The sequence below is a fragment of the Myxocyprinus asiaticus genome, chromosome 41 (assembly GCF_019703515.2).
Source record: "Myxocyprinus asiaticus isolate MX2 ecotype Aquarium Trade chromosome 41, UBuf_Myxa_2, whole genome shotgun sequence".
In the NCBI taxonomy this organism is placed as follows: Eukaryota; Metazoa; Chordata; class Actinopteri; order Cypriniformes; family Catostomidae; genus Myxocyprinus; species Myxocyprinus asiaticus.
In genome coordinates, this window is record NC_059384.1 from 21,321,117 (window position 1) to 21,346,374 (window position 25,258).

The window sequence follows — 25,258 nt, forward strand, 5'->3', positions numbered from 1 at the left end:
CAAGTCTGCAGATTTCTAACCAGCATGCACCTGCCGGTGATCACCAGTGATCGGTTCTGCGTGTCACATCCTCTCTGTCTGTTCACACAAGATTCCCTTCCCCTGAATATTAACCTCTACCCGGACTACACTTCCCAGAATCCCCTTCTTCCCACCATTGACTCTCACACCTGAATCTCATTCACTAATCATCTCCCAGTGTATTTAGTCTCTGCTCTCACTGAACTTCACTGCGAAGTCTTGCAAATTCACCTGTTGTCTTGCATTTCTGAGCATTATATTTATCTACTGCCTGCCTGTGTTGATTATTGCCTGTCCCTTGGATTACCCCCTTTGTTTACCGTCTTTGATTTGTTACTTTGTTTGGATTGCCAACCTAGTTTTGACCTCTGCCTGTTTAACTACAATTGCATTAAACTCTGCACATGGATCATCACTCGGTGTCTGCCTTTGACTCGTTACACTGTGCAGAACTTGCTCATCTCAAACGAGCCTACTGAGTCTGTCCTCGCTGCAGCCTGTAGCGCGATGACGTACTGGATTAAATCCACTACGTACTGGATGTTGTAACACGCATGCCCCTAAGTGGATTTTGGTAACGTCATGTACGTGAATGAAAAACACAAATAGTTGACTCATTTTTGCTTCTACTCAACAGTAAATTAATATGACCCAAATCAAATAAACAAATATGGTTTTATTTTAAAACATGTTAACACTGAATTCATATAAAATGGTAACATTCCTTAGCTTGTTAAAAGATGATTGTTTCATACTGGCTATTTATACACCACTAAGCACATTAAAAATGACAAAACATTTTACACACATTAAATCTACTAATTGCTTATGAATTTATACTAATCACAAAATACATTTAGCTTTTAAATCTAAGACCACGTAATAAAAAATATAGCTCTGCAACTAACACAAACATTGAGCATGCATATATCATGAAATATTAACAATCTATTTAACGCGTGGGTATTCTACCATCCATAAAAAATATTATTTTTTTTTCATTAATCCAGACATAAACAACGACAATTTTACCAAACAAAGACAAAAAGAGCGCTAAAAACACATACAATAACAGTTTATCGTTGCCATTGAGTTAGCGCATACGTGTTCAAACTATCATGACGTCACCAATATCCACACCCGCGCATGCGTGTTCCAAAATCCAGTACATATTGGATCAAATCCAGTACATCATCGCGCTACAGACTGCAGTGACTCTTGGGAGTCATTCACCAATGAAGCTTGGCTGTCCTCTATTGGACATTTCTGTTACTGCGTCTGATCAAGTTCCACTCAGAACTGGGTTACACATAGACATGGCTTTGATTTTCTAGTATTTTAACATTTCAGTTGATATTTTTATTATATTTTATTTATATAAAAAATAAAAAGTTTGTGCAGTACATATTCATTTCAATAAACAAACTATAGCTTTTTATTTCACTTTAAAAACTGCTTTCACTTGGACAATAAACTGCCATGGCAACAGTATTTAAGATATCAAATATCCCTTTACAATTTTATATCAGCAGTGTCTTGATATTATTCTAAATAATTTTGAAGCAATTCATGAAAACACAAGAGGGCTATTTCAAAGACTGTTAAAATTGCTTTACTTCCTGCTGCCAGTTGGTGGCGCTATGACCGTGACCCATAATAGCCACATAAATGCTGAATTTTCATCAAAATCATACAATGCACAAGTTATTAGGAACTTTTGGTTTAACATTTTTGCCCTTAATTTATTGCGTTGCCATGGCAACACCGTTCAATATATCAAAAATACGTTTGCTATTTAGCATCTTCAATATCTTGGCATAATATTGCCTAAGTTTGGTGGCAGTCAAATGAATCCCCTAGGAGGAGTATTCAAAAGTTCAGGGCATGCAATTTTCAAAAAAAGGCACATTCAATCCAAAATGGCCAACTTCCTGTTGGGCATAGCTAATGACTGTAATTTTTTTTAAATGTCTGGCTTGATGAGAACAATATATGTAGCAAGTTTGATGACCGTAGAAGAAACTGACCCCACCACTTTTGTCAAAAGGTGGTGCGACAGAACTCCCCAGCCATGCCCATGTGTTAACTTTTGCCCAGGCCTAATGGCCGACAACTAATCTAATATTAATAATCCTTAGAAGAACAATAGGGCCACTGCACTTTCAATGCTTGGGCCCTAATAATCCTTAGAAGAACAATAGGGCCTCTGCACTTTCAATGCTAGGGACCTAATATAAATAATTCTTAGAAGAACAATAGGGCCTCCATATTTTCAGTGCTTGGACCCTAATAATAATCCTTAGAAGAACAATAGGGCCTCCGCACTTTCAGTGCTTGGACCCTAATAATAATCCTTAGAAGAACAATAGGGTCTCCGTACTTTCAGTGCTTGGGCCTTAATAATAATAATAATAATAATAATAATAATAAATATAGCTGCAAGCAGCGATGATGGGCCCAAGCACCATGGGTCCATTTCCACCTGGTGGCTTTCGGAAAACAATGCAAGGTGGACACATACATTTGACATTATTCTAAACAATTTTGAAGCAATTTGGGTAAATACAAGAGGACTATTTTAAAGTCTGTTGTAAGAGCCACACTTCCTGCTGCCAGGTGGTGGCGCTATAACCAAGTCCCAAAATAGTCACATCCATGTGATTAGCCCCCAAGTCTAAACATATATCTCCGGCTTGATGAGATCTAAATATGCACAAAGTTTGGTGACTGTAGATCAAAAGGGATGTGCTACAAAGCCCCCCGAACATGCCCATCTTCTAGGTGGTGCTACAGATCCCCCTCTAAACGCCCATATATGAACTTTTGCCAAGCCCTAATGGCCGACAACTCTGACACGTGTGCAAAATTACACGAGTTTTTGAGTATGTTAAGTGCCCCAAAAGCCCCCGAAACCTTGAAAAATGAAATAATATTAATAATAATAATCCTTAGAAGAACAATAGGGTCTCCGTACTTTCAGTGCTTGTTCCCTAATAATAATAATAATAATCCTTAGAAGAACAATAGGGGCTCCACACTTTCAGCGTTGGGCCTTAATAATAATAATCCTTAGAAGAACAATAGGGTCTACACACTGTCAGTATTTTTATTTTATTTTTTAAAATTTTTATTGATTCCCTTCAACAAATTATATAAACATAACAGAAATTACAGAATCAAATTATATAAAAATTAAGCCCTTTTAAAGACACAAACACACACCCCATTGGTCATAATTATTTAGAAACATAAAAAAAAAAAAAAAAAAAAAAACGTAAAAAGTATACTTTCAAAAAACAATAACAATGCACACACTCATTTAAAACTACAAATCCCTCTCCACTGCCCCTCCCCGAGAACCCTCCAAAAAGGCCACATATCTACCCCACTTCCTATTAAACAAATCTAAGTTTCCCAGCCTTCTACATGTCACCTCCTCGAATGCCGCCACATCACCATCTCTGTGCACCACTCCTGAAATGAGGATGCACCAGCCGACTTCCATCCCCTAAAAATAATCTGTCTGCCGATCATAACTCCGGCTTGGACCCAACTTTTTATGTATCTATCCCCTATATTAATGACCACCCCATCGCCTAAAATACAGAGTCCGGGGCACACACATTTAAACTGTATGAGTTTTTACAATCTAGAGGGGGTCCAATAGAATCGATGTAAAATCTTAAATTGCATAAGGTGCAGCCTTGCATCTCTAGATGTAGACTTGACGTTTTTAGAATCCTAGCCCACACTCCCTCCTCCAATACCAAGTTTAAATCTTTCTCCCATAATCTCTTGAGAGAAGTTGAAGCTCCGTCCCCCAGACTCTGAATTAACAGGGAGTAATACACTGATGCCTCATGACCTTTTCCAAAAGCAGTAATCACCACTCCCAGAGTATCTGCTGCTTTAGGGGGGTGTATGCTACTCCCAAAAATAGTACAGAGCAGGTGGCGCAGCTGTAAATACCTAAAGAATTGAGACATGGGAATCCCATAATGTTGAACCATATTTTCAAAGGATCTCAACACTCCACTCTCATATAGGTCACCGAGAGTATTAACCTCCCTCACAATCCATTCTGACCAGCAGAAAGGGAACTTATTAATACATAATTTTGGATTCAGCCATATGCTCGAGGCAACATTTAAATAAATGTCCAAATTAAACACTCTGGACACTTTTGTCCATACCGAATGCAAATGCAAGATAGAGGGGTGTAACTTAACTTCTCTGGTTAGTTTGATAGAAAGGCTTTGCAATGGCGAAATAGGGGCAAGAACTTCCTGTTCAATACAAAACCAGGGAGGGGCTCTCTCAGGCGGAAGCGACCAATCAGCCAAATGTCTGAGACCGAATGCATAATAATAAAACAAAATCTTGGGTAAGCCTAGCCCACATTTGTCAATCGGCCTATGTAATTTACTGAAATGTAATCTGGGATGTTTACCATTCCAAATGAAGGACTTCGCTATGCTAACATAGCTTGAAATACGAGAGGGGGACATCTATAGGGAGAGATAGTAGCAGGTAGTTGAATTTTGGAATACAATTAATTTTAATAACATTAACCTTCCCAGTCATAGATTAGCTTGGGCCCTAATATTAACAATCCTTAAAAGAACAATAGGGCATATGCACTTTCAGTGCTTGGGCCCTAATAATTTGAAACATACAACTCATTATAAGGTGCATTATAAAGCATTATAAATGCATCATAATATATACAGTCATCATAGAAAGTGCTACCCAAAAGTATATTATTGGTTGTACCATTGCTACTGGCAACATGCCATTATAAGTAACGTGCAAACACATTTTAAGATTATGTGGGATTATTAGGCTGCTTGAGCATTCAGTGTCAGATCAAGTTTTGAAAAGTAACCATGTACCCTGATGAAACAAAATGTATTGCAAGCAAAATTTTAATCCCAAATATTATTAGAGAGCCTTTTCTTGGTATTAGACTTCCTTGGTTCTGGCTTTCGTGCATGGACATGTTTTTAAAATGTCAATTGGTATTATTAGTTGACTGCCACATAAAGTATGATAGGCATATGGTGTCTTATTCTTATTTATATGGTGTGAAACTGTGTTTTTTTTAATGGCATAAATCGCACTGAAGACCAAGACTTGTGGCCGTGGCTGCCTTTGACACGTTTTTACTTTATTGTTTAGTTAATTACTCACAGATCCTTCATCACTACAGACCACCTGTACTGAATGACTCAGCATTGCTCTCACATTTACCTGCATCAAAGTGCAAAACCTGTGAAAACCAGAGCACTTCTCCAGGCCTCTAACAACCTACCTGAGATACAGTACCGCTAACAGGTCAGGCTTTCTTCGGAAACACCTACCTCCACCCAGTAAAAAGTCCTAGCATGGTGCCAACAACATAAAGAAGATGAGACAACTAATATTGTCTTGGCTACCTCTGCATAGCCTGCAGTCACAAGTCCATTGTTGCTGTGCTCTTTTGAAGCCTGGGAAAAATATCAAAGTGTTACAGCTTGACAGAGCTTTGAACACTTAGGTATTGGCCCAATGAAAAAAAAAAAAAAAAAAAACCTTAGACAACAGAGAGAAGTGAGTGAAAAAGAGCGAGAGAGAGACATTTCTTTTCCCTCCGGTCCTATATTTCCTCACGTCACACTGGCCCACAGCATTTTTCCAGTTTCAAGCCCTGACTTGATTGTTTCAGGGTTATGTGAATGACTTGCTCTTAGCAGAGATGCTGGCTCGGCAGCCCCAGGTTAGGCTCTCCTGCTACATGACAGCTTGACAAGTGATCTTCCATTTACTTTCTCTCAGGAAGTAAGGACCAGAGTAGCGCACAAGTTCTGGCACAATAAGACCAGACTCTCTCTCCTTTCTCTTCTCTCCGTACAGTACATCCGTCACCCAGACCCCCATATTCCTTTTTCTTCTCTTTTAGCTCTACAAACACATCTACATAAGGAATAATAATAAAAAATAAAAAAAGCTGTCAGGGGATGGTCCCTCACTCTGTCTTCACTGCACAAAGAAACAGGGAAATACCAAATACTTCTAATTATGTCGTTTCCACATGGAATGAGCCTGTCGAATTGGTATCTTCAATCTGACATACTGACAAGCAATGAGAGAAAGAGCGAGAAAAAGTAAGGGAGAGAGGGAGAGAGAGGAAATGAAGAAATAAGATCACATGAGAATATGCTGTCTACCTCTTCAGTATACTTCTTTATTGCATTGGCTGGCATAGGGAACAACTTATTCCATACATTCCTCAATAAATAAATGAATAAATATAAACTGGATACAAATGTAAAAAGCAGCACTGTCAGTAGTCTTTAATATCTCTGCTCACCTCAAGGTTTCTGACAGATTTTTGCAAGTATTTTTGCAGTCAGCTTTTATTTAAAGGGATAGTTCACCAAAAATAAAAATTATCTTATCATTTACTCACCCTCATACCATCCCAGATGTGATTTTCTTTCTTCTTTTTATAAGAATATTTCAGCTCTGTAGGTTAATGCAAGTGAATGGTGACCAGACCTTTCAAGCTCCAAAAATCACATAAATGAAGCATAATGTAATCCATAAGACTCCAGTGGTTAAATCCATATCTTCAGAAGTGATGTAGTATGTGGGAAACAGATCAATATTAATGTCCTTTTTTACTATGAATCTTCACTTTCCCATTTTACATGTTTTACATTCTGAAAGTGAAAGTGGAAATTTATTGTAAAAAATTATTGAAATATTGCTCTGTTTCTCACCCAAAGTGATTGCATCACTTCAGAAGACATATATTAAACCACTTTAATTGTGTCATTATGTGATTTTTTGGAGCTTGAAAGTTCTTGTCACCATTCACTTGCATTGAATGGACCTACAGAGCTGAACTATTCTTCTAAAAATCTTTGTTTGTGTTTAGCAGAAGAAAGAAAGTAATACACATCTGGGATGGCATGAGAGATAGTAAATGATGAGATAATTTTCATTTTTGGGTGAACTATCACTTTAAGCATGAACTCATGGATTTACAGTTACATCAGACATTCTTTGAGGCTTGAGTAATTGTATTGACTGGATGTGCAGTCTCTTTCAGAGAATTAAGTAGCAAACTGTGAAATGACTGATTCACTCAATAAACAAGATATGAAGCGATGATACATCATCCGAAGAGCATTTAGTGATTCATATTTGCTGTAAAAGGCTGCAAAGAGGGTGAGAACTTGGAGGAGTTGTTTAAAGAGCATTATTTTGCTGCAGCAGGGGTTCCATGTGTAATTTTGGAGTTGATTATGTTTGGCCGCTTTCCATCTTCCTTACAGCGAGCCAAACAATATCAGTGGATTTGTAACTCCACTTTATTTAAACATTTAGAGGGGAATTCCACCCAAATGGTTATCCAAAAGCTGTCTATCTGTTCTCTGGCTAAAACTGGCCCTTTTGTTGTTCTTTATGCTGACATTCACAGACGTCCTTTTGTATATGACCTTGTATCGCCCGTTAGAGTAATGTTCCCATAAATCTCCAGTCGGTTCAAAACACAGGGTACAATATTAGGCATGAGAATATAAACCTACGCTTGGCGTAGGCCGTATTTAGCGCTCTATATCAGAATCACAGTAATCAGAGCACATGGTTTGGTACCCCACTGTTTTAAAAGTCTAATAACAAACACTGTGTGTTTTACACCCTGGCAACGAATCAAACACGCCTATATTAAAAACACCCCGAAACCACATCCAGTAATTACATCAAAATGTGTGGCTCTTCCATGACCTGGAAACATCAAATTGTTACCTTGTAATCCAAGTTATGGCTTTTGACACATAATGGAGGGGCTCTAACTTTTCAGTCAGTTTTAGAGTAAAGTGTTTTTTGGGTCTCTCTTTTCTAAAGAGCCTGAAATCTCATAAAGCCATATGAAGTGTTGAAGGTGATGTAATATGCTCTTAACATCGGCAAGAGGGGTGAACTAGTGATTTACTGAGCAGAGAGGGAAGACATGACAGAGACTAATTGCTCTCATTTATCACGTTTGTGCGCATATTCACAGTGTAAACTAATTGAAATCCTCTTACCTATCATGCAGCCTGTGTGGAGGAGTGCTAGAGTGTAACTGCATGGGTGGATAAAGGATGAAGAGAGACAGAGAAAGAGAGTAAAGGTCCAGACAGGAAATGAAGCTTTAACTCCAAATAAACCATGTCTTTGTCTAGACAAATCTCCCTGAGAATGGTAATGCTCTCTGAAAACGTGTTAATGTCATGTAAAGTCTTTCAGTGGAGGCAGACTCATGGCCAAAGCCCAGCACAAATGTGGCTCAAGAAGAAAGGCTCTTTTCCGGCATAAAACACCAAATCAAATTATTCAGGCCTGCAACAGCTGCCACTGCCGTCTGAGGGAGGCAAATTTTTACTCTAATACCCTTGTGTGACAGGAACCATTAAAAATCCCTTAACCAGAGAAACAGAGACATCAACATCACCACAGACAAGATGAGGATTGAGCCATACTAAATTGTAGGGGTGGGTAAAAATATAGATTTTCCGATGCTTTGCAATCTTCGTTTGAACGATCTCGATTCTTAAATCCCAAGATCGATCTTTTACACTGTGAGCAAACCCTCTACTACTACTGAGAGGAAATCGTTCGCATAAGCAACCAAATTCCATGCTATGCGACTAAAATTTATAATACATATATTGGAACTGGCTGGTAAATATTTAGATTTCATTTACCAGTGATTGTGTAGTATTGTAGTGGAGTATTCAGTTGAGTGTTGAGTGTAAAAGTTGTTCCGTGTAATGTGTGTCTGTCCAAAGAAGAGATCCACGCAACCGATTTGTCATTGAATAACATCTCTTTTAATACCCTTTCTGTTCACTACAGTCAATTGTTGATCAAAAACAACAGAAAATAAATATTTAATTATAATCACGCATAGGACAGATGAGATAAAGCCATTTAGTCTCTCTTGTTAACATGCGCACATCTGCAGATGCTCTTTACAGAAATGCCATCCTTCTTAAAGATACAGCACTGGTTTTTAACACGTGTTCAACAAACCAATTTAAATACCTGTAAATAATACAAATTAAGTTATTAGTAAAATTAATATTTTCATATTGTTTCATAACAACATTAGCTGGGAGATAATTTCATTCATATGTAAGCAAAAGGGACATTATAACTGAAATATACCCATATGATTCATAATCGAATCGAAATCACAATCGAACCGAATCGAGTGCTTGTGAATCGATATCGAATAGTATCAGAAAATCTGTGCCAATACCCAGCTCTACTAAATTGTATTTAAAGCATCAACAAACTGATTTACAAAAATACTGATTGTTTTCAAATACTATATCTTTCCTAAAACAATCCACCCATCTGGAATTGGTTGGAAAAATAGATAGTCCCTCCCCAATACTTATGCCATTGGTTGAGCCAATGTTGCTATGTCAGGCTGGTCGGGATGCTCACACAAATAGAGCAATGATTTGATTGCGCCACAAAGCCACAGTGTTTAGCCTTTGAAATACTTATATTTGTCTCTTAATTTTAAGTTAGGATAGGATAAAAAAAAAATTACATTGCAAATATTACAAATAGTAACATTACAAATTACAAATAATAGAAATAAACAGAAAAATGTTACAGTAAGATGTATCTGATTATGATTTTCTAATTAATACATTGCAGTAATGAAGTAATTAGATCATTCACTTGTTGCCCTGTGTTGTTTGTACAGAAACTTGTAAGGTTCTATGTGTTGAAGCAAGAGACAAAAGACACAATAATAAAATGTTCTTTTTACTTTAAAATCATGGAGAGCACAACAATGAATGTCTCCAAACCTCAGTTCATATTTGTCTGCAAACCCTCACATGATAGCTTTATTTATTTATTTGGCAACGTTTCATAAGTCATGCTAACTGCGAGAACTACCGTACATGTCAATGGACTATTCACCTTTAAAGAAAGAGAGAATATTCTCTCAGAGAGGAAGAAGAGAATAGCGTGTTATAATAATAATAATAATATAATATAATATAATATAGTAATATTACATATATGTTCAGCCTGTAATATAAAGCGACATAATCTAGTATTTTTTTTACCACTAAAATAACTGGAAGTGGCTTATACCGGAAGAAGTTCACACTCAAGTTTGAAAATGTTGCACCAAATAAAACAATTTAAAAAATGTGTATGCAGCACATTATATAAAACATTATATACTATACTCCAATATACTATATTGTACAGTTATTTTTCATTTTTAATTAAATTGTGTAAAAATATTTTATCTTTTGATAGACTGGTGAAAATATTAATCAAGAAAAAGATGTTAAAAATTGCAGCTGATATTATTTCTGGTTCATTCGTCACTTGGAAAAGGAAAGTCAGGTTGAACACGTTGCATTGTGGAATACACTATACAGTGCAGTGTGCTCTGTTGTATACTGCACAAATATATTTTGTCGAAGGACCCCTGTGCCAAGTGACCATGATTTGGCAGTTTTAAGTCTACACCCCCTCTGTTATAAAGAGGGGAAGAGGGAATTGGAAGGATCATTTATGCCAGCTGAACACCATTGCTTAAAGGAAAGGTGTCATGGAAAAGCATAAAAATTTTAATCCCATTCCACCCTCTCTGTCATCAATCAAAAATGTCTTTTGTTTTCTGTCCAGGGCCATAATTACCCCAAATCGGTAGGTGTACACGGGAATAAAAGAAAGGGGAGGAGGATAAGCATAGAAAAGAGAGAGAGAGAGAGAAAAGAAGAACAAATGAGAGAAAGAACTTAGTAGTTGGATATACCCTCCCTTGAAAAAAATCATCACACAAACAATGCTGTTCGGAGGGTAAATAAAAAAGGATAGGTCATTTGTTTTGCCAGGCTCTCAGTGCACGCCGTGGCCCGAAGATGCATTCAGGAGATGCAGGGGACAAATTCAAAAGTGATTGCCGTGTGAAAAGAAATACCCCTGCCTTGAGAGTGCAGATCAAATTACGAGGTCAGAGACAATTAGAGAGAGAGGATGGGACTTGGCCTCTGTTGTCATGAAGCCCGGACCGTTGCAGCTTAATGCGCACATGCACACACACACACATACACACACACACACACACGAACACACATAATAGGCCAGCCAAGAAGCTGCTAAGTAATCCATCCTACACAAACATAAAAAATAAAAAAAGACTTTTTGTGATCCCACCCTCTTGTGACCCCTCCTGCAGAGTTGAACAGGCCTCGGGCAATGAGGTGAATGTGTAATTCAAGGTGCAGATATTAATATATTTCACCTTGACAAATATTTTCTGTTGATCTGGCAAGTGTTAGCTGCTTCCTGAACATCACTTGTCATTGGTGTCATGAAAGCCTGACTTGAGATGTTATCACCGGTTTGATCTTACTGGGTTATAGCATTTTTTTTTTTTTTAAATGTAGCCTAGTATTCCAGAAGAAGAGACTGTATTCATAAGGGTTCTTTTATTATAGCCTAATATATATATATATATATATATATATATAATCACTGTCTCATTGTCAACACAATGTTTAAGATTCTGGATGATTTAAGAACAGATAACATGTAAACAAATCATTTATGCGTTCTACAAATGCTGAACCCACACAAAAAAATTCAGCCTGTATTTAAGCAATATCACACAAGTACGAGTGGTGTTGTTCTGAATATAAGCACAGCTGTCCAAACACATTATTAAAGTCACAGCATAGATTTAAACATATTTTCGATTACATCTGTGTTTCATATTATTAAATATATACTGTATGCACAAATATTGCTACCTAAATTGATTGATGCAGTAGACTGAATAATTAGTGTTGGGCAATCTAATCAAATAATAGCTAAATTACCAACTATACAGAAAAATTAGCTTTCACCTTTTAGATAAAGTAGATAGTTACTCTACAATCTACAAGAAAAAGTGGCTTACTACATTTAAATTACTTTATATATTTTATTTATATGATACTGGTTTTGATATTGCTTTGGTTATAAATTACATTGTCTTACCTGCAGTACAGAGACACAAGCTGCACACAGAGGTGTTGGAATTATTAAGACCATCTTCATAGCTGGCAAATGGTTGGATGGATTTGCAGGTTTTGTTTCAATGGAATGTCAATAAATATTCCACTTCATCAAGCGTTGTTTGTTCTCTGTGTTCTAAAGAATCCTGTTATTTTTTTACTGAGTGAGAAGGTAAACCAAACACTTCAGTGCGTGGTTGAGTTGTCTGAGTGATTAAGAATGAATTGCAAACTGATTCAGACCATTTTGCTAAGCTATTTGAGTGAATAATTGAAATGAACCAATTCAATTCAGAGCCATACAAATCATTTGAAATTGAATTTTTTGCAAAGACTATTTTCATTTTTTCGCCAGCTAAACGGTCTACACAAAATACATAACAGTACAACCCATTGAACAGACTGTACTTCTATTACTGACAGCCTCATTTTCATTTGGGTAAAAATGAAAATATAAATATGCCATCTACCCTGACCATGGTCCATTAACAGACTAGTTTTCCAGGAACAAGGTGATGGGATGTTGCCAACATGACACCTACAGCTTAGCCCAACAGACAAAGAGCTATCTAGCTTCCAACAGTCACAGTGTTCTTCATAACCATGGATTTTATTATGCTTAACAAGAAAGACTGGACTAGGCAACGAGAGACTTTCTGTATAATGCACAGTTAAAATAACCAGTCAGGGTTTGTAGATACCAAGGGACACTGAGAAATCCACTGGGAGTTGCCAGTTGCCCAGCATCAGGGTGGTGGTAGGTAGTGTTTCTTTTGTAGGAGTGAATTTGTGGTTTTAGACAGACATTTACACAGACATGCAAGCCCTTACCTGCTCAAAGAGAGGAAAAGAGAGAGAGAGGAAAGAGAGAGCTTATGGCAGAACATACTAGACAAATGTTTACAGAATGAATACAATGAAGGTTCAAGCATAGGCCTATCTGCAAAAAAGAAAAAAGGAGTATATTGTTGTTAAAGGGCTATGAATCATTGTTAGACTATGACTGGAAACATCATATTATTACTGAGATTTAATTTAGCTTTGCTGCAGCTTTGTTCATAGCAGGATAAGCTGTAACGTTACAGTATATGTGGTTAGTTGTCACAATAGGAACCTGCCATTATATAATGTATACATTTTTACACCATATAAAACATGCAACAACTTGCCACAGTAAAAATGTTACAACTTGACCTGGTTCAGTATTTATGAAAAATGCCCTTGTCCTTAACATTTTGGTTAAAATCTATTGTAAAGGACCTTCACAGCAGGAGGACATAGGAGAGCGGTTTCTTCACAAGTAAGGCTTTAATTAATATACTCCAGCACTTTACAGCTTCACAATGATTCAGCAGTTTCTCAATAATAACTCATCAGCTTCACAACAATAATTCATCAGCTTCACAACAATAGCTCATCAGCTCCACAATAAGGTCTCTTGCCCCTGACTCCCTCTGCTTCTTGTCGGTGGCGTGGTCCTTTTATACCGCTCTCTCCATGCTCACTGCAATTAGAAACAGGTGTTAATCATAATCTGGCTCAGGTGTATGCACCCTTACCACTTTCTCTCCGGGCGGATGCTCGACCACGCCCCCGCTGCCACATCTATCCTGTATAGCCGACCAATTGTCGGATTATATACCAGTATGGTTGTATTGTGTTCACTGGTTTAACCAAAAGTGATTACAAAAATATGATGATATTAAACATTTTTTTAGGACAGAATTACCCAAACTATGTTTTATATAATGTACCATTCTAATCTATAAAATCCAACATACAAAAGCACTGTTGAGCAAACTATTATTAGTGCAACTGGACTCAAAACCCTACAGTTATAGAGATACAATTACAACTTCTCTGAGTGACAACTAGCCCCGGTCATCCTCTATAACATGAGGACAATGTTCAATGTTACACAAATGTATAATCATGTAATACTGTAAACAACAGAGATAATTATATGTTTCAATCTTGGTTTCTGTCACCACCAGCAATATAACAGTTATAATGTTCTGAGACTGTAGAATGAACAAATTAGGTAAATGTTTAGGAAACATGTCAGACACAGATGTGTAAAACTTCAGCTCTGTCTTAAACATGTCTTTTGATAACACTGGCATCTTAATCAAACAAATAAAGTCGTCCAGAAGTGAGCATCCCCTCGCACAGCTGAAAGATGATTCATTTTACTTTAAGCTCTGTTAATGCTTTAAGGTGATGGCTTTGTCAATGGAGAGATAATGTGCATGAATTATTGAACAAGGACAATGGATGGTCACTGCGATACCCAGAGGGATCATAGCACTCATCCTAGACTCACTAGGTAATAATGCAGGCACATTTTAACATTAATAGATGCATGTTATATTACATAGTCAATATTTAATATTGATTATATTGACTTTTTACATGTAAGTATAGCATTTAAAGTGATTAGTTTGTACCTGTGTTTAATTATAAAGGGTTAGTTCACCAAAAAATACAAATTCTCATTTACTCACCCTCATGTCTATCTTTTCCCCATTCAATGAAAGTGAATGGTGAATGAGGCTGCCAGTCTCTAGCATTCTGCCTAACATCTCCTTATGTGTTTCATAGAATAAAGAAAGTCCTACACAACAACATAAGGGTAAGTAAATGATGACAGTATTTTAATTTTTGTGTGAACTATCCCTTTAAGCCAGCACACTGGTCGATTGACTGATTTATTTGATTGAACTTAAAGCATTCTCGCTAATTGTACTAAATTATACAAACGTCTGAGCGCTCCCTAACCTGTCTGTGATTATACATGCATGACCGAGTCATTGTGTGCCCTTGTCCCATGCATACCTTGACCCAGCAGTGAGCTTCCTGTGGCTTCAGGTTGGCTAAGTGGCAGACAGGGACCACTGGCACAGAATGCCATACTGTATGCACTCTCTGTTGCAGGGCCTTATTGATGGAGGGATGAAGGGAGGAGAGGAGGAGGTTTGAGGGTGGGAGGCTGTGGTTTCCTGCTCCCTGAAACTGATTAGCTCCTGTCTGTATGCAGGTATACAAAGCCTTCCTTCAGCTTACCAGTGGAGCAGAAGTCAGATGAAAAGAATTTGCTGATGGCTAACAGATCTGTCCCCCAAGACACCCTCCCCCACCCTCACAACACCGTGTTTGTTTACACTCTCCAAGAGACTTTTTAGCTTTTCAGGCCCTGTCCAGGACTTGGCAGCCCTCCATGCTGCTGATTGCCATATTCCCAGACCAGAAATGTCACTTACCACTTTGCTTTCCTTCATCCGCCAGTTTAAAGCCTTTGTAATCCCCCGGCCAATGGAGTCACAGAGGAACTGAAATAATTCTGCCTGTCCGAAAAGGCTGATTTCTTTTTTTTTCTTTTTTTTGGGACGGAAAAAGATAATAATTTTGTTCAACATTAATATTCCTAAAAAATAAATAAATAAAGAAAGGAAGGTAAGAAAAAAGGAAGGAAGGAGAAAAACGGAGGAAGGAGAAAAGAAAGAAATATAAGAAAGAAAGAAGGAAGGAAGAAAGGAAGGAAGGAAAAAGCAAAAAGGAAGGAAGGAAAGAAGCACGAAAGGAAGGTAAGAAAGAAAAATGTAAAGAAGGTAAGAATAAAGGAAGGAAGGAAGGTAAGAAATTAAGAAGAAAGAAAGAAAGAAAGAAAGAAAGAAAGAAAGAGAAAGAATAAGAAAGAAAGAAAAAGCAAAAAGGAAGGAAAGAATGAAAAAGAAAAGAAAATAATGTAAGAAGGTAAGAAGGAAGGAGGAAGGAAGGAGGGATGGATGCAAGGAAAAAGAAACAAAGAAGGAAAGAAAGGAAGGAAAAAAGAAAGGAAGAAAGAAATAAGGAAAGAAAGGAAAAAGAAAGAAAGAAAGGGAAGAAAAGAAAGGGAAGAAATAAGGAAGATAAGAAAAAAGGAGGAAAAAGCAAAAAGAAAGGATAAAAGGAAGGAAAAAGCAAAAAGGAAGGAATGGAGAAAAAAGAAAAATAAGTAAGGAAAGAAGGTTAGAAAGAAGGAAGATAAGAAGGTAAGAAAGAAAGAAGGAAAGTAAGACAGAAAGAATGAAAAAGCAAAAAGGGATGAATGAATGAATGAATGAATGAATCAATGAAGGAAGGAAGGAAGGAAGGAAGGAAGGAAGGAAGGAAGGAAGGAAAGAAGGACAAGAAAGATATTCAGGATTTGTTAAAGTGGATAGGTGTGCAGGTGTCCCTTCAAATATGGCATGGGAAACATTGTTGACCCTTTCAAGTGCACATTACCTCAGCTGAAGCCTGAGTAAATGTGGGCAATCTGTTATCTGGCCGTCAATGGAATCAGTCTGCGATCACCAGTATAACAAAATTAGCAGCACTCAAACATGTCATTCAACAAACTCAGGCAGAAGAGAAAGAGAATTTGGCTCTGCCACTTCCTTGTAATCCATAAAAGTAGAAAAGGAAGCACTGACTTCCGGTTTAGGGTGATGTAGGCAACGGACGGTGTTCGAGTCTCCCGTCAACTTCAATTTAAATTACTTTAATCTGCAGGAACTGCCATAGAAGTAGGTCAGATATCCTTCAGGATCACAATTTTTATATTTTCCCTGCAATTAAGATAAAATGCCACACTCCAAAACAAAAACAGATCAAGATTTGAAGAAGGCTACATTGAGCAGAAAAGTAGCACAAATGGTGGCGGCCTCGGGCACTAACGTGGAATTTTCCCTTAGTCTGTTAACCCTTACCAGCTGGAGTGTTCAAATTTGGGAACAATTATTCCCATGGTTCCTGTCTCAGTATCTTTGCCGTCCAATCACCGATTTTATTTCTGAAAACTGCCAGATACTCATGACAATATAAGCTAAAAGCAAATATGATTGGTTAAGGGGTTACTGGGCGTGCATAATAAATGTATCATCATCAGCGTCATCCTCCATTTGCCTGAGCGGAGCCAGAGAGGATACGCCGGGAGATTACCTCCAGTGTTTACTGCTTCAAATTGAAAACTGAGGTGATCTTTCGAAGTAAGACAAGTTATTTAACATGTGTTGTCAATATTGTCTATTGAAAGTCAAAACATTTTAGTTACGAAGCTTTTATTTATAGGAGTAACGCTAGTTATTTCTGGAAAAAATGACATGACCATCGGCGTTCATCGGACAGGCAGCTAGCCTCTAATTTTAAGCAAATTTCTGTGAAACTTGCTAAATAAACATTAGCTAGAAATAATATGTACTATTTTAGCTAAATATCAATAACTTTTTTGGCCAGTTTTTTCGCTTGTGGAAGATAGTCAAACCTTTTTATTTACGAAGCATTTATTTGTAGGAATAGCGCTAGCTAGTTTTTTCTGGAAAAATTGACGTGACCGTCATCGGCGAGCCTCTTTTTATATCAACCTTTTTTTGGCAGTTTCTGTGAAACTTGCTAAAAAAACATTAGCTAGCAATAATATGTACATTTTTAACAAAATATAAATAACCTTTTTTGCCAATTTTGTTGCTTGTGAAAAATCCGCCTGAAGTAATGTGAGGCAGAGAGCAGACGCTGTTCAGAACATTTTTTTTTTTTTTTATGCTGTTCAGATCTGCCTGGAAACAGACCTGCTAGTTAGATAAGTTATCTAGCTTTTTGATTAAGCTAGCCGATGAATTTACACATTTCTTGGGTAGCTCATTTACATGGAGTTCCCTATCTGTCACTCACTCGACGTTGTGTCGATGTAGTGACACTTGGGGTCACTCTTGGGAGCCTGAGACACCTCTGGTCTTTGATAAAAGGCCAATGAAAATTGGCGAGTGGTATTTGCATGCCACTCCCACAGACAAACGGGTATAAAAGGAGCTGGCATGCAACCACTCATTCAGATTTTCTCTTCGGAGCCGAATGGTCGATGTTTACTGAGTTGACTGTTCATTCACCTCTGCTGGATCTGACGGTGCATTTCAGTGGCTTCTCCCTTCTCTGCACTGGTGCACTGCAGAGAACACCCCTGGGCGCTTCGGCAGAAAAAAGAGAGTATATTTTCCTAAAAGAGTATATTTCTCTTAAAGAGCGGCACACATGGAACATCTTTTTAAAGACGCATCTTTTTAAAGATGACTTTGCGTTTGTGTGTTATTCCTGGTTGCGGTTGTTACCTCTCAACTTCAGACAGTCACGATCGCTGTCTTTCCGACCCACGTGGAGACAGTGTTCGTGGGTGGTTCATGTACTCACTGTGAGAACATGACCATGGCAATGTTGCAGTCGTGGCTTGCTTTCGTAAGAAGCTCTCCGCCACGGTCCTTCTACCTACGGGTATGAGGCCAGTGCGGCTAGCACTGGGGGCGATTTGGGGGACCCCAATGGGACTGCCTCCGCTGGGTATCCCCCCGCGGACCTCCCATTCTGGATGAGTCCGCCGGCTCGTCTCACGGCGAGTTCGACCTCTTGTTCGGAGCCCGCGAAGCTGATGAGCTCTTGAGTGCAGCATCGAAGAGCGGGCTTGTCCAGTTGGACGCAGAAGCCTCAGCTGAGCTCCCCCCTTCGGGGACGACTGCCCAGTCACAGGCTGATGCAGAAATGATGGACATGCTTTCCCGGGCTGCCGCAAGCATCAGGCTAGAGTGGAACCCTCCGCTCTCCCCCGAACCCTTATGGCTCGATGATTGGTTCCTGGGCTCACGGCGCCGCTCAAAGCAGCAACGCCCCGCTCCAGTGCCTTTCTTCCAGGAAGTGCACGAGGAGCTGACAAAATTGTGGGAGGCACCTTTTACTGCCCGGCCCCAATTTCTCAGCTCCCCCGCCCTCACTACCCTCGATGGCGGGGCAGCCAGGGGCTATATGGCGATTCCCCTGGTGGATAAGGCGCTTGCGCTGCACCTATGCCCGCAGGTGCCGTCACCTGGCGCGGATGACCAAAGCTCCTGTCCAAGGCCTGTAGGTTCACATCGTCTCTGACGGCCAAAGCCTACAGTGCTGCTAGATAAGCCACCTCTGCCCTGCACGCCATGGCTCTCCTGCAGGTCCACCAAGCCAAGGTGCTAAAAGAACTGCGCGAGGGTAGTTCCACCCCAGATCTGATGCAGGAACTGCGCTCGGCGACCAACCTCGCTCTCCGGGTGACGATGGTCATGGCGCGGTCTCTCGGGTGGGCGATGTCCATATTAGTGGTCCAGGAGCGCCGCCTTTGGCTCAACCTGGTCGAGATGGGTAAGGCCAACAAGACACAGTTCCTTGCTGCCCCTATCTCCCAGGCTGGCCTATTTGGCGACACCATCGAGGACTTTGCCCAGCAGTTCGGAGGCTATCCGGCATATCCTGCCCCGGCGCAGCTCAAGATCCCGCACCCCACCCCACCTGCTTGTCTCCAAGGGCATGCCCCTGCGGTGACTGCACCGGCTCAGCCTCAGCCCGCCCCTTTGGCCTGGCCCCGGCGTGGAGCCCACCACAGGAAGCAGACGCCACCCGTCTCACAGCCGGCCGCTAAGAACCCACGAAAGGCTTCAAAGCGCCCCTGAGATGGGCGACCCAGGGTCGATGAAACCCACTGCTTTGGAGCTGGTAAGAAGACCACTCCATCCCCCGGTGGAGGGTCGGGAGGAGAATCTTTTGTTGCCTTTTCATTTAATTTCGCCGCATGCTCAAGTGGCTGCGGTACCCAACAGTTCAGCAAAAGAGCGGTTTCCTTGTTCCCTGGGTCATATACCCAGTGTGCATGGCCGTCATCACGACCACCATCCACCTTTTTATCCTTGCAGGATTGGCGCTCCAGCAGCAGTCTCCCCCCCTGCACACCCAGCTGTGGCACAGATCTGCCCCCGATGTGACAGTCTCCATGGGTTGCGAGGACAGGCCTCTTCCTCCCCCGTCCCAGGCTGTTCCGGGTGTGGTCAAAAGGAGCCAGATAAGTGCTTCGAGAACACCCATGACATGGTGTGGCACCTCGAGATCTGCCCCACCATGAGGCCCCACCTGCCGATACGTCCGACGAGATTGTCCCTTTGGTCCCCCTCGCACGGAGCTTGGATGCATGGCTTGCACTTTCCAATCCGTAGCGATGGCTGATCCGGACCGTCCGACTCAGCTATGTGATTCAGTTCGCCAGGCGTCCACTCAGATTCAGCGGTATCCACTTCACCTTGGTGAAAATGCTGCTACCTTGCGCGGAGATCGCCACCCTCCTAAGGAAGGGTGCGATAGAACCTGTCCCTCCGGCCGAGATGAAGAAGGGGTTTTACAGTCCCTACTTCATCATACTGAAAAAAGGCAGTGGGTTGAGGCCAATCTTGGACCTGCAAGTACTGAACCGGGCTTTACACAGACTCCCATTCAAGATGCTGACACAAAAATACATTCTGGCGAGCATCCGGCATTGAGATTGGTACGTTGCGGTAGACCCTAAGGACACGTACTTTCATGTCTTGATTCTACCTCGACACAGACCCTTCCTGCAGTTTGTATTCGAGGGTCGGGCGTATCAGTACAAGGTCCTCCCTTTTGGTCTGTCCTTGTCCCCTCGCATCTTCACGAAGGTCGCAGAGGCAGCTCTTGCCCTGTTAAGGGAGGTGGCCATTCGCATTCTCAACTCAATCTTGATGATTGGCTTATCCTAGCTCACTCTCGGGACATGTTGTGTGCACACAGGGACTTGGTGCTCTCGCACCTCAGCCGATTAGGGCTTCGGTGGGAAAAGAGCAAGCTCCTCCCAGTTCAGAGCATCTCTTTTCTCGGTTTGGAGTTGGACTCAGTCTCATTGACAGCGCGCCTCATGAATGAGCGCACACAGTCGGTGCTGGCCTGTTTGAAGGCGTTCAAACAGAAAACAGCAGTTCCACTGAAACTCTTTCAGAGGCTTCTGGGGCATATGGCATCCTCAGCGGTGGCCACCCTGCTCGGGTTGATGCATATGAGACCGCTTCAGCACTGGCTTCAGACTCGAGTCCCGAGATAGGCATGTCGCCGCGGGACACATCGTGTGGTCATCATGCCGGTCTGGTGCGTCCAAGAAGGGCTGGGGCACCGTTTGCAACGGTGCAAGGTCAGGGACTCTGTGCAAGGTCAGGGATGATGAGGAGCAGGTCATCCTGGTAGCACCCTACTGGCCCAACCAGACGTGGTTCTCGGACCTCACACTCCTCGCGACAGCCCCCCCCCCCGGTGAATTCCCCTGAGGAAGGACCTTCTTTCTCAGGGATGGGGCACCATCTGGCATCCGTGACCAGACCTCTGGAATCTCCATATCTGGCCCCTAGACGGGACGTGGAAGACCTAAGCGGTCTACCACCCGCAGTTTTAGACACAATCACTCAGGCTAGGGCCCCCTCTATGAGGCACCTGTATGCCTTTAAGTGGCGTTTGTTTGCTAAGTGGTGTTCTTCCCGATGGGAAGACCCCCAGAGATGTGCAGTCGGATCGGTGCTTTCCTTCCTGCAGGAGAGGTTGGAAGGGCGGCTGTCCCCTTCCACCTTGAAGGTGTACATAGCCGCTATAGCAGCACACTACGACACAGTTGACGGTTAGTCCTTAGGGAAGCTCAACCTGATCATCAGGTTCCTGAGAGGCACCAGGAGGCTGAACCCCTCCAGACCGTGCCTCGTTCCCTCATGGGATCTCTCTGTATTTCTTCAGGGTCTACAGAGAGCCCCCTTTGAGCCTTTGCAGTCTGCTGAGCTTAAGGCACTCTCCTTGAAGACTGCCCTCCTGACTGCGCTCACCTCCATCAAGAGAGTAGGAGAACTGCAATCATTCTCTGTCAGCGAAACGTGCCTGGAGTTCGGTCCAGGCTACTCTCACGTGATCTTGAGACCCCGACCGGGCTATGTGCCCAAGGTTCCCACCACCCCTTTTAGGGACCAGGTGGTGAACCTGCGAACGCTGCCCCAGGAGGAGGCAGACCCAGCCCTGTTGTTGCTGTGTCCGGTGCGCGCTTTATGCATCTATTTGGATCGCAAGCAGAGCTTTAGGATCTCTGAGCAGCTCTTTGTCTGCTTTGGTGCACAGTGGAAAGGAAGCACTGTCTCCAAGCAGAGGATCACCCACTGGCTCATTGATGCCATAGCTATGGCATATCATGCCCAGGACATGCTGCCCCGGTAGGGCTACGAGCTCATTCTACCAGGGGTTTAGCGGCCTCCTGGGCCCTGGCCAGGGGTGCATCTCTAACAGTCATTTGCAGAGCAGTGGGCTGAGCAACACCCAACACTTTTGCAAGGTTCTACAACTTCCGGGTGGAACTGGTTTCATCCCGAGTAGTGGCACACAATACAAGCGGATAAGCCCGGGATAGCCGGCCGGGTGTATCGCTTGCACGGAGTGCCTTTCACCTCCTCTGAGCTGAAGACGTGCACCACTAACTCCCAGTAGTGTTCACAAACTATATTCCCTGGTTGACTTCCTCTGAGCCCTGTGGCAGTTGAGTTTTCGGAGAGACTCGCTGCCTGCCCAGTACACATGCTAACTAAAATCCCTGTTCTGGGGTAGGTGCTCCGCATGTGGCGGTTCCCTGTAGGTAACCCCATGTGATGTGTATCTTCCGCTAATTCGCTTCCCTGTTGGCAAACTGCATCTTCCTTGGGCAGAGGCACCTCTGCCACAGTCTCCATATTTGTAGTAACACCTCCCCTGTTGGGTAGGACCTACCATGAGACTTCTCCACATGACATACTTCCGACATAGTTCGGCAATACCATGTGATGTATTTTCCACTTAAATATCCCCCTTCTCTCTGGGCAAGGTGTGGTCTCCATGGTGTCTTCCCCTTGGGAGGGACACCCCCCGACTAGACCTGGTCAGCCCAGTTGGATATTCCCCCTTTTTTTTAGGGAGTGGGAAAAAAAGAAGGAGAAAAGAGGCCACGACTGGGCTAGCCTATCTCTATCTTTTGGGTAGTCGACTTATCCCCAAAGGGCCGTTCGACACTCATAACTATGTAGGGGGAGGTCACGTGTCGGCCTGGTGCACTGGCTATGAGGCACACAGTTGTCTGCCCATCTTGCACCGCCAGTTCACGTAACACAGTTCTGCTAGTTGTGGCGTTTTGTATAGGGACCCCTAGTGTCACTACATCGACACAACGTCGAGTAAGTGACAGATAGGGAATGTCCTGGTTACTTTCGTAACCTCCGTTCCATGATGGAGGGAATGAGATGTTGTGTCCCTCCTGCCACAACGCTGAACTACCCACTGAAATGGCCGGAACTTGTCTCGGCTCCTCAGCATAAAACCTGAATGAGTGGTTGCACGCCAGCTCCTTTTATACCCGTATGTCCGGGGGAGTGGCATGCAAATACCACTCACCAATTTTCATCGGCCTTTTATCAAAGACCAGAGGTGTCTCGGGCTCCCAAGCGTGACCCCTAGTGTCACTACATCGACACAACGTCTCGTTCCCTCCATCAGGGAACGGAGGATACACAAGTAACCATGACGTTTTCCATTCTCCCTGATTCCCATCACCATTGGGGAACCAAGTCACTTCAGGGCTCGTGGGCGAGGGGATTTATGTCGCGTGACCGCTAGAAGGCTCTTTTGGCAGCTCTACATGTTGTAGACCCTACCACAGAGGATAATCAGGATCGCCTTAGGAAGTCACATTATCTTATGGACCACCTCTAACAAAAATGCCAACAGCTCTCTCAGCCTCACCAAAATTTCACAATAGATGAACGTATGGTCAAGTCTAAAGTTCGGTCTGGATTTAAATAATACATGAAGGGCAAGCCTACTCGGTGGGATTTTAAATTATGGGTAATTGCAACATCAGACTCAGGGTATACTCTCGATTTTAATGTTTACACAGGTAGTCATGATGGGCGTGTCACTGACTTGGCCACCAAAGTAGTTGAATCGTTACTGCAGCCATTCAAAGACCAGGGCCACAATGTTTGGTTTGACAACTTTTACACATCCCCAGCTCTTATGGTTAAGTTGTTAGAAATGGGAACTAATGCCTGTGGGACATGCAGGGTGAATCGTAACTGTTTCCTGCAGAATTTAAAGACATCAAAAGATGGGAACGCAAGACAACTCATGGGGATATGAGGTGGTGTAGGATTGAGGGGAATATACTTGTAATTCAGTGGAAGGACACGCGTGCAGTTACATGCCTTTCCAATTTCCACAATGCGAATAGCTTAACCGAAATTACTAGGTTTGTAAAAAATGATGGTGACTGGACAAAAGAAGTAGCCCTCCAGCCCACTGTCATCAGTGATTATAACAAAAACATGGGTGGTGTTGATAGGTCAGACCAAATGATAAAATCTTACGACGTCCTACAAAAAACCCAGAAGTGGTGGAAGACTCTTTTTTCCACTTCATAGACATTGCCGTCGTCAATAGTTTCATATTGTTTAAGGAATGGCAACACATTCATGCGGCACCAGGGGATGAGCATAGACCGGTGAACTTAACCCAGATAGATTTCAGAGAAAACTTTGCTCGTCAGCTGGGAGGTATCGATATTCACGCAAGTTTCCCTTTGCATACACTAAAGCCTGTAGTCCCTCCTTTGTCATCACTCCACACAGCCCATGTTCCTAAATTTGAAGAGTCCTCTAAGAGATGTTGGCTATGCTATTGGAAATGTAGGACTGAAAATAAAACTAAAGTAGCTTGTTGCGCGCTGGAATGTAATGGCAAAAGACTTTGGTTTGCGATAGGAACTGTTTTCAGTCTTGGCACTCAGCTGAGTGTGACTAGTTTCACGAAGAGGCCTAGGTTGGGCTGAGTTTACTGGTGTTGTTGTCCTCCCCCTCCCCTCTTTTCTCCCTCTCTTCTCTCCACAGGTATTGCAGTTGTTGAGTATTTATGAATTTATATATATTCTGTTCCTGCACTCTTTATTAAAAATGTATTTACTGTAGATAGTGTTTATGTCCTTCTATTTCAGATGCAATCTCAATGTATTATTACAGGTGCTCAAAAGGAGTATTTGAGGAGTGGTCATGTGAAATGTATCTTAATATTCTAAATGTTTGTTTTATTCCTTTTTCCCACTAATCACTAGAATGGTCATAACTTTTAAACAATAGATTATATTTCTAATCTGTCTGCTTGTTACGAATCACGCCTCTGGAGTTCCACCAGCTCACCACCAGAGGGCTCCATCACCCAGGTATTGACTTTAACTCTCTGGACTCCATTTCCCATAATCCCCATACCTGGCACTGATTACTTGCTCACTTGTTCCTCATTAATAC